Source organism: Vombatus ursinus, unplaced genomic scaffold (assembly GCF_900497805.2).
Source record: "Vombatus ursinus unplaced genomic scaffold, bare-nosed wombat genome assembly UNPS02014770.1, whole genome shotgun sequence".
NCBI classification, from domain to species: Eukaryota; Metazoa; Chordata; class Mammalia; order Diprotodontia; family Vombatidae; genus Vombatus; species Vombatus ursinus.
This window is the reverse complement of record NW_020954548.1, coordinates 39,935,561-39,945,246: the sequence shown is the minus strand read 5'-3', so window position 1 is coordinate 39,945,246 and position 9,686 is coordinate 39,935,561.

The following is a 9,686-nucleotide window of genomic DNA, read 5'->3' as shown; positions in this document are numbered from 1 at the left end:
CCTTCCTTCCTTCCTTCCTTCCTTCCCTCTTCTCCCTCCTTTCCCTCCCTCTGTTCACACAGAGAATCTGCCCAAAGGAATATAAATTCTGATCACTAAAACCTGGCAAGATATCTTGTGGTTTATGGGCTAGAGCTCTTTTTTGTGGACCATGCCTTAAACCCAAATCACTCTAGCTCTCGTTTATTAGCCAACAATAGGTCCCAGCCCAAGCCACACTTGGTAATTATTTGGCTTCTGATGGCTCAGAGTGAGTGGAAATAGCAATCTTTTCTGTTTGGGGCAGAAACCCTAAGGGTCTTCACTTCCCAGATTGATTTTGTTATTGACTAGGTAAAAGAGGTCTTTCTATGCCTCACTTTTTTTTTAACCTAACTTTAATTTTAATCACTGAATGGGGCTTTCCCACCAATATAGCTTTTTTTTTAATCTTTTTTTTTTCTTTAGGTCTTTTGAGCTAATCACTTTTGATACTATCCCAAAGGACCATGCCATACCTTTGGTCTTCATTCTACATTACATTACCTTACTTCTATTTTTTTTTTCATTTCTTTTTGCAGTCTAACTTGGTTAACAGAATTGTTTCTGTTTTCATAATTTCATTCTTGAGAACTTTCTATCCTTTCTGGTGAAAATTTCTCTGTAAAATTTGGTCTAAAGGACCCTACCTCTCCATTTCCAGTGGGCCCTTTAAATTTGCTTTCCCCAAACTTAGGATATCAGAATGTACCTGGCTTTCCTCTCCTCTATCACAAATACCAAACACAGGAGCAGCTGGATCAGTGGATAGAGAACCGGCCCTAAAGTCAGGAGGACCTGAGTTCAAATCCGGCCTCAGACCAAACACTTGACACTTACTAGTTGTTTGACCCTGGGCAAGTCACTTTAATTGCCTTAAAAAAAAAAAGAAGCACAAATACCAAATACCAAGATGGAATTTCCTTCCCAAGTTCCCATAAGTTCTATAGCAGTTACCTATTTGTCCTTCTTAGTGTGAATCAGCTCTGGAATAGCAGGACAGGACCTGTCATATCTTTTTCTGCTTTTTAAAGTATGAAATTTTCTGTAAGGAAGCTGAAAAATTTGCCAGAGAGAGAGAGAGAAAGAGACAGAGAGATAGAAACAGAGAAAGAGACAGACAGACAGACAGACAGACAGACACAGAGACATAGAGACACAGACAAAAAGAGAGAGAGAGAGAGAGAGAAAGAGAGAGAGCACTCCAGCAGTTGTGTGGATGAATGAAGTCAAAGTCCATCACTGAGCAATTTGGAACTATGCCCAAAGGGCCATAAAAATGTACATTCCCTTTGACCCAGCAATAGCACTTCTAGGGCTGTATCCCAAAGAGATCATCCAAATGGGAAAAGGATCCACATGTACAAAAATATTTATAGCAGCTCTTTTTCTGGTGGCAAAGAATTGGAAATTGAGGGGATTTCCATCAATTGGGGAATGACTGAACAAGTTGTAGTATATGAATGTCATGGAATACTATTGTGATATAAGAAATGATGAACAGGCTGACTTCAGAAAAACCTGGAAAGACTTGTATGGACTGATGCTGAGTGAAGTGAGCAGAACCAGGAGAATGTCATATACAGTAACAGCCATATTGTGTGATGACTAATGTTGACAGATTTAGCTCTTCTCAGCAATGCAAGGATCTAAGACATCTCCAAAAGTCTCATGATGGAAAATGCTATCTACATCCAAAGAAAGAACTATGGAGTTTGAATGCAGATCAAAGCATACTATTTGCCATTTTTTTTTTGTTTTGTTTTGTTTCCTCTTTCTGGTGGTTCCTCCTATTGGTTCTAATTCTTCCTTACAACATCACTAATGTGAAAATATGTTTAATAGGAATATATATGTATAGCCTATATCAGATTGTGCTCCATTTTGGGGAGGGAGGTGGGGAGGGAGGAGGAGAAAAATTTAAAACTCAAAAGCTTATGGAAGTGATTGTTGATAAATCAAAATAAATTAATAAAAAATGAAGTCCATCATCATGAATATAACACAAGATTTTTGTGAGGATCAAATGAGACCTTTTTTTTCTTCCTGAGAGGTAAAGTGCTGTAGTATTAAGAGGAATTGGATTCAAAAAGACTTATGTTCAAATTCTTCCTCTGGTACTGTTGTAACTGTGGGAACACAGATGAGTCATTTAACCTTTCTAAGCCTCAGTTTCCTTACTTGTAGAATGAGGATGATAGTCATTGTACCACTCTCACAGCATTGTTGGGAGGACCAAATGAAATAACGTATGTAAAGTTGTTTGTACAGTTAAACGTGCTGTGTAAATGTCTGTTATTATTATTATTATTATCATTATTATTATCATCATTACTATGTGCCTTTATGCCAGACTTATGATCTGTTTCATGAAACCCCATCTATTTCCTCTTTCCATACAGGTGATCTATAATACATTTCAGTGACAGTATTGCTTCTCTCTGCCACAGATGTTACCCAAAGGCACTCCTCCATGCTTTTTCCTTCTACTTCTTTCATTTTGTCACTATCTCACCTTCTTCATATCTGGTGCTGCTCCTGTGCCCCCCCACCTCATCTGTTGTGTTCCTTTTGATATACCGTTATGGAGCCATAGTCCAGTCGAGTATCTCATTCCAATAAATTTCGATGACATCTACAAGATCAAATTTGCCTCTTGGAATTAGCATCTCTAATTTATCATGGTTGTTACCCACACTTGGTGTAATTGTAATTGCGTACTGAGCATCACTGATGAGGGAACTAAGGCCAAAAGAAGTCAAGTGCTTATGGTCCTAAAACTACTAAGAGTCAAAGGCAGGGTTGTCTTGCTAGCTCCTTTCTTGGACTTCTGTCTTCTGTGAATTTCCGGGTGTTGAAGGACTTATATTACCTTGGCTCTATTTAACTCTTTTATCTGGACTCTGAAGACACTTACCTATACAGTCAAATATAGATGCTAGAGGCAATGGTAGCTTTCTATGGCAAGTGCAGCCACATTGATATGTCCCTTGCACTTTTCTCTAGCCTACATTGTGAGCTCAGAGGTAACATGGTATAGTTCAAAAAAAGCCCTGGACTTGAAACAGAAGACCTAGGTTTGAGTGCTGGCTCTGTTACTTGACTGTCTAACCTTGGATAAGTTCCTGAACATCTCTGGGCCTCAGTTTCTTCATCTACAGAGTGAAGGAGTTTCAGTAGATGACATCTAAGGTCTTTTCCAGCTCTCTAAAATCTATAGATTGTTGTTAAATATGTTTCACCAAGCATTTATATTTATTTTAGCATTAAAATGTCTATGCATCCACGTACAACAAAACTCTCCCTTGCCCAATTATATAAAATCAGGGATGGGGGAGGGGTTCACCTAGATCAGAACTTCTTAAACTTTTTCCACTCGTGACCCTTTCAGCGCTGAGTCCTAGATGATATCTTAGGTACCCTCCAGTTCTGGCATTCTGAGCTCCCCTTCTTTCATCCCTTTTTTCATCACTCCTCTTTCATCCCTTCCTATTCTGACATTGCCTGTTCTAGAGCCCCTTCTAGCTCTGACATTCTATGGTTGGTGTTCTAAGTCCCTTCTAGCTTTTGTATTTGGGGTCATTGCCAGTCTTCTTGACTTACGTCTTGCCACTGGACTCTGATGACTCTGGAGGAAAGAGTGAGGCTGATGGCATTGCCCAGCCCTGCCTCACTTAAACCCACTTCACTTGCAAGTTGAGATATAACTCTCCTGACGTCATTGGTCCTCTTTAAGAGCAAATGACAAACAACAAACCAGCTCTTATATTCTATGTTCCAGGTCTCCTCCAGATTGCTTATTCTATGTTCTAAGACCCTGTCAGCTCTGATATTCTCTGTCACCATGATTTAGAAGCTGTTCATACCCTCACAAGTTATTTTAAATTAAGAGTCCAGTTTGTGGCTTCCTTCACAAACACCTTCCAGTTTCTTCAAATCTCCTCACGGGGGCAGTGTTATCCTCTAGGTTTTAAAGAACTCAGCCATAAGAGGTAAAGGGATCTGTCCACCTAAGGTGTGCCATTTACAAAGCTGGAACCAGGTCCTTGTTTTTTGGCCTTGAGGTGGCCCCTTCGGACTTTGGGGTAAAGGAACTAACTTCCCTCCCAATTTTAGTTTAGTTCTTTCCTTGTGCCCCCTCTACCTTCTCCACTCTAGAGAGAAAAGAAGATAGCACTCACAGTTGCTTCCCAAGACTCCCTAGACTTCAGAGTTTCCATAAATAGATACATAGATGCTTCGAGACCTAGCACATAGTAGGTGCTTAATTCATGTTTGTTTGAGTTGCATTTAAATAGCACTTTTATATAGTCCTTTAAGTCGTACAAAGTGCTTTACAAACATCTAATATGAATTTGTTCCTTATAACAACAGTTTGAGCTAGATTCTAATGGTATTATTTTATCCATTTTACAGATGAGGAATTGGAGTTTTCACCTGTTTGTAGTCACACAGAAAATAAGAGGCAGATCTAGAATTTGAACCAGGTCTAGTGGTTCTTTCCACACCGGTTCAGTCTATATAGATTATTTCTATTTTTTTCACTACTATTTAAAACATAACAATTTTAATTATAAAATTAATCCTAATATCAAAAAATAAAACAAGGAATGAGAAAATTGCCATTTATTTTTACTCTCTACTTCTCTTTGGTCTTTTTCCTTCCTTTTCACCAATTGCTTCTTTGGGAATGGAGGAAGGAGATGTTGGTAGGTTGGAGTGACTTGCCTTGGAAACAGCACAACCTATCTCCATCACTCAATTCAATTCAATTCATGAACTAGAATAGAGAGATGGATATCCCGTTGAGCCTGAATAAAGAAAAAGATGATGGTGGTGGAGGACAGAAACTTATTTAACCAACAGTTACCTAGTTACCAAGAATAATTATTTCATTTAGGAAGCTATATCCCTTGTACCTACTTCCTCTCTCATTCATTCATCAGCTCCTTGTAATTTGGCTTTTGACTCTATCACTCAAATAAAACTGCTCTCTTCAAGGCAATCTAGGCTCTTGCATTTAATAACTAAAATAACTTATCCCAATCATCATCCTTCCTGACCTCACTGTAACACTGGACACAGTTAACCATCCCTTCCTCTTGGGTACTCTCTCCTCCCTTGGCTTTCTTAATGCTGCTCTCATTTGGTTCTTTCTTTGGTGTATCATTACCCATGCTTCACCCCCTAATATAGATGTTCCCCAAGACTCTATCAGGAAGCCTGTTTTCTTCTCTCCCTACATTTAGTGATCTTATGAATTCCTATGGGTTCAATTAACATCTCTTTGAAGGTGACTCCCAGATCTCTAAGTTCAGCCTAATTCTTCTCCTGAGCTCCAGTTCCACATTGTCAATGGTTGGTAATATACAAATGAATATATCTCAAACTTAACATGCCTGAAACATAATTAATTATTCCCCCCTCCCCAATCTACCACCTTTCCTAAACTAAGGGAACCTGTGATGAGATTAGGGTTCTCCCATTTTCTGAAACAAGGATTAGTTTTCCCTAAAAGGCAACAAAGCTGCTTCCTGGTCGCCTAAAGGTATAAAAGTTTCACCCACCACTCTACCACTGTCCCAGACTGCTATCATCTCTGAAGCCACATGGTTCCCCGTCTGGGAAATCCTTCCCTACTCTGCTAATGCTTTGCCAGAAGATTTTACTTTATGTTCTGGACTGTTCTAATAGTATTGTGAAAAATGATTTTTCTTAGTAATTATCTTGGAGACTCAGAGCTTCCCTCCACCCCCCCCCCTTTTGTTTCCCCAAAGTTCAGTTTCTTCTTCAGAAAGGACATTAAGATCTAATGTAATGGGTCTATTCGTGCTCATTATGTTGCCCAGATAGGTCTGGGAAAATGTTGGGTGGTATGGGGACATGATATGACAGGTGATATGGAAACTGAAGTCTCTTTGACCAAGATTGAGTGACCTGAGTCACGTACTCCAAGACCCTCATTTTAATATAGCCCACCTCCCAGTGTGTTGACCAATTGGAGCTGATTGGCACCTCTTGGGAATACTTATTCTTCGAAGGGTACATAAACTATGTACTCCAGCCCCCAAATCGAGCCATTTCTGGACTGGCCCCATTAGCGGGGATCCAGTTCTGGACTGCAACTCCCATGCAACGCATGCATGTTACCAGCTTGAGAGAAGTTAAAAACATGGACACAACCTAGTTTCGTTTGCCTTTTCTTGGAACAAACTCACGAGGTTGACAGTAGTTATGTCTTAACTTTTGTATAAAGAGTCTCAAAATCATAACATTTTAGCTTGCTCTGTCTGGCTTCATTTCTTTCCTCTCCTTTGGCTATTAATAGCAATGGCAAGTGATAACTATAAGGTATGGCTAGCTGCTTATTAATTCTTTAAAAGAAATTAACTTTTTTCTTAAGAAAGCCAGCAGTGGTTACTTTACAATACTTCAACCTGTCTTTCATTTTTGAGCAGATTTATAACTGGTCTCTCTTTTGAAGAGGTTCAGTAGTCTTGCATTGGAAGATAGCTTAGATTCTTTTGATCTTGTATGGGAAGAATGATTTATTTCTGGAAATCCCACTAAACTAGTTTGTGACTATATGTTTGTTTATTAGCTTTTACTTGGGGTTGTTTCAGGCAATCGGGTTCAGAAAAAAATCGTTCAAAGAGCAGTTAATAAAATCAATATATCCTTCTTTGTTGATTGGTATGAATTCAATTCTTCTTTTCCTCCACTCTTCATTAGAACTAACAAGTAACAAAGCGCTCAAAGTCATAGAAGCAGCAGGAGAGAGATCAAGTATCTGATTTCTTCAAACAATATCCTTGGGTTTTGCAAAATTGGCATTTCCTTATTCCTTTTAAGTATTTATTAACTCTTTTTCTCCTTCCTTCACTCCTCTCCCACATCCTCACTGAATTCTAATTAAATATCTAAAATGTAATGTTTTTCCAGGTAATGGTCGATATCCCTAATGCTGTCATGAGGGCTAGGCAGACTCCCAAGGACGTAATTAAAACAGGAGCCATAGATCTTTAATTAGGTGTTTGATGATAGTTGTTTGAGCTTTTTTGTATTATTTAATGTAATTTTTTCCAATTATGTGTAAAGACAATTTTAAACATTCATTTTTACAAAATTTTGAGTTCCAAATTTTTCTCCCTTCCTCCCTCCCCTCCCCTCCCCTCTTCCTAAAACAGTATGCAATTTAATATAGGTTATAGATGTGCAATCATATAAAACATATTTCCATATTAGTTATGTTGTAAAAGAAGAAACAAAACAAAAGAAAAAAAACATGAAAAAATAAAGTAAAAATAATATGCTTCAATCTGCATTCAGAGTCCATCAGTTCTTTCTTTGGATGTGGATAGCATTTTTCATCATGAGTCTTTTGTAATTGTCTTGGATCATTGTATTGCTGAGGAGAGCTATGTCATTCATAGTTGATCATCATACACTATTGCTGTTACTCTATACAATATTCTCCTGGTTCTGCGCATTTCACCTTGCATCAATTCATATAAGTCTTCCCAGGTTTTTCTGAAAACCGCCTGTCTAGCTTATAATTGTTAATGGAATATAAAACCAAAAATTTTAATTGGAAAAAATAAACATAAAAGCAATGTAGAATGTAAGTACTTTGAGGTCAGGAAATATCTTATTTTTGTCCTTGTATCCCCAGAATCTAACAGCACTTTTTTAGGTGTTCCATACATGTTAGTTGAATTGAACTGTGGATGGTGGCTCTAGGAACAAACAACCTCCTCTACTTCTCAGAGCATTTCCCTCTATTAATTCCCTAGAAGGTCTTTAAGAGCCAATACGATACCAAAAGGGAGGCTGAAGTTATAGAACAGGCGAATGGTGGTGGTGGTGGTAGTGGTGGTAGTGGTGGTGGTGGTGGTGGTGGTGGTGGTGGTGGTGGATGAGGAGGTGATAAATGCTTTCAAGGTAATACATCCTTCCTGATGTGGAAGGGGTATTTGTTAGTGTGGTGATGTGATGTAGAGTTTGGAACATCATGAGAATCCACAGGGCCACTAGTAAAAGGTGAAGAGATATTTTACCTCCTTTGGTGCAGGTGAAAAAACAGGTTGAGTAACATGTCTGAAATTACGAAATTCATCAACAGAGCTGGCCGATGATCCCATTCTCCTGACCATAGTCCTCTTTCCATAAAATCATATTACTTTGGACTTCTGTTAATATTAAACTATATAGCAAATAAATGGAAATTTATTTCGGTTGTTTTTACTGATTAGGTAGTATGTTTACTTCTAGGCAACTGTCGAACAGAAAAGATGCTTTTAGTATTTAAAAAACACTAAGTAGGCTCATGGCACAGTATGAAGAGCCCTGGACTAAGAATCAGGAAGAGCTGAATTCAAATCCAGTCTCATAAATTTACCAGCTGTGTGACCCTGGGATAACTTAACCACTTAACCACTCTTGGCCTCAATTTTCTCATCTGTAAAATGGGGATAATAATAGCACCTACCTCCCAGGGTACTGAGGATAAAATGATTTGTTGTTTGTAAAGTGCTTTGTAAAGTACTACATAAAGGCTAGCTATTATTATTATTTAAAATATGAAAATTAATGTTTCTTTCCAACTTCTTGTTCGACATTGACCTTCCTCACTCCACTTTCTAGATAAACCTGTTGATGCACATTAACATAATGAATAATAAAATCTAAGGATAAAGTTTACTAATTCATCTAATAGTAGACTATCCTGTTTCAAAAGCCAAGAAGAATTTTGTTTTTAGCTTTGTTATTGTGAATTTTTAAAAGAAACCAGATACCATATTTGGACTGTGAAATACTTTTATGCTCCAGCCATTGTTTTATAATCTTGTTTATTCAGCAGGTATTTGTTGAGTATTTGAAATATGCATACCCAGCATTACCCTGAGTATTTAGACACATGAAATATGGTCCTTATCTTCCTAGGTTAGGAGATATTTATCTCAAAACTATGGGAGGTAGGCAATGCTATCTACATTTCTCAGGTGAGGAATATGATGTTCAAAGAAGTCAGGTGGGACAGCCAGAAATCAGACCCTGGTTTGCTGACTCCAAGTCTAACTTTTTTTGCATTATACCACAGCAGTGTGTGATAAATGCCATATGACTTAAGTGGTACAAACAAAATGCTGTAGAAGTTCAGAAAAAGGAGAGATCACTTCTAGTTAGGGATGAAAGGATGGGGCAGGGATTGAAAAAAAAAATCTTCTAGGAAGTGGTAGTGAGCTGTGCCTAAATGAGTGCTGATGGGGTGGTGTGTGTTGTATTGTGGGAGGGGTTATTCCAGGCAGGGGAAACGGCATCAAGGAAGGCCCAGACAGGAGCAGGAAGAGTGGAGGATTTCTGAGGAATGCTAAGTTGTATAAATTGTCTGAAGTGTAAGGTTAGTGTGGGAGATGAGTCCTGAAAGGTTAAGATGGTGGAGGGTCTTAAAATATAAGGTGGTTATGGAGTTTAGACTTTGCAATACAACAAACATTTAATTAGTGATACTATGTGCAGGCACTGTGCTAAGTATTGCGGGAAATTAAAAATCAAAACAATAAGGAGCCATTGATGGATTTTGAACAAGAGACTGAAATACTAGGTGAATATGTGACAGTGTGTGCAGGGAAAATTGGAAGGAGAGGCTCGAGGAAAGGAGACCACTT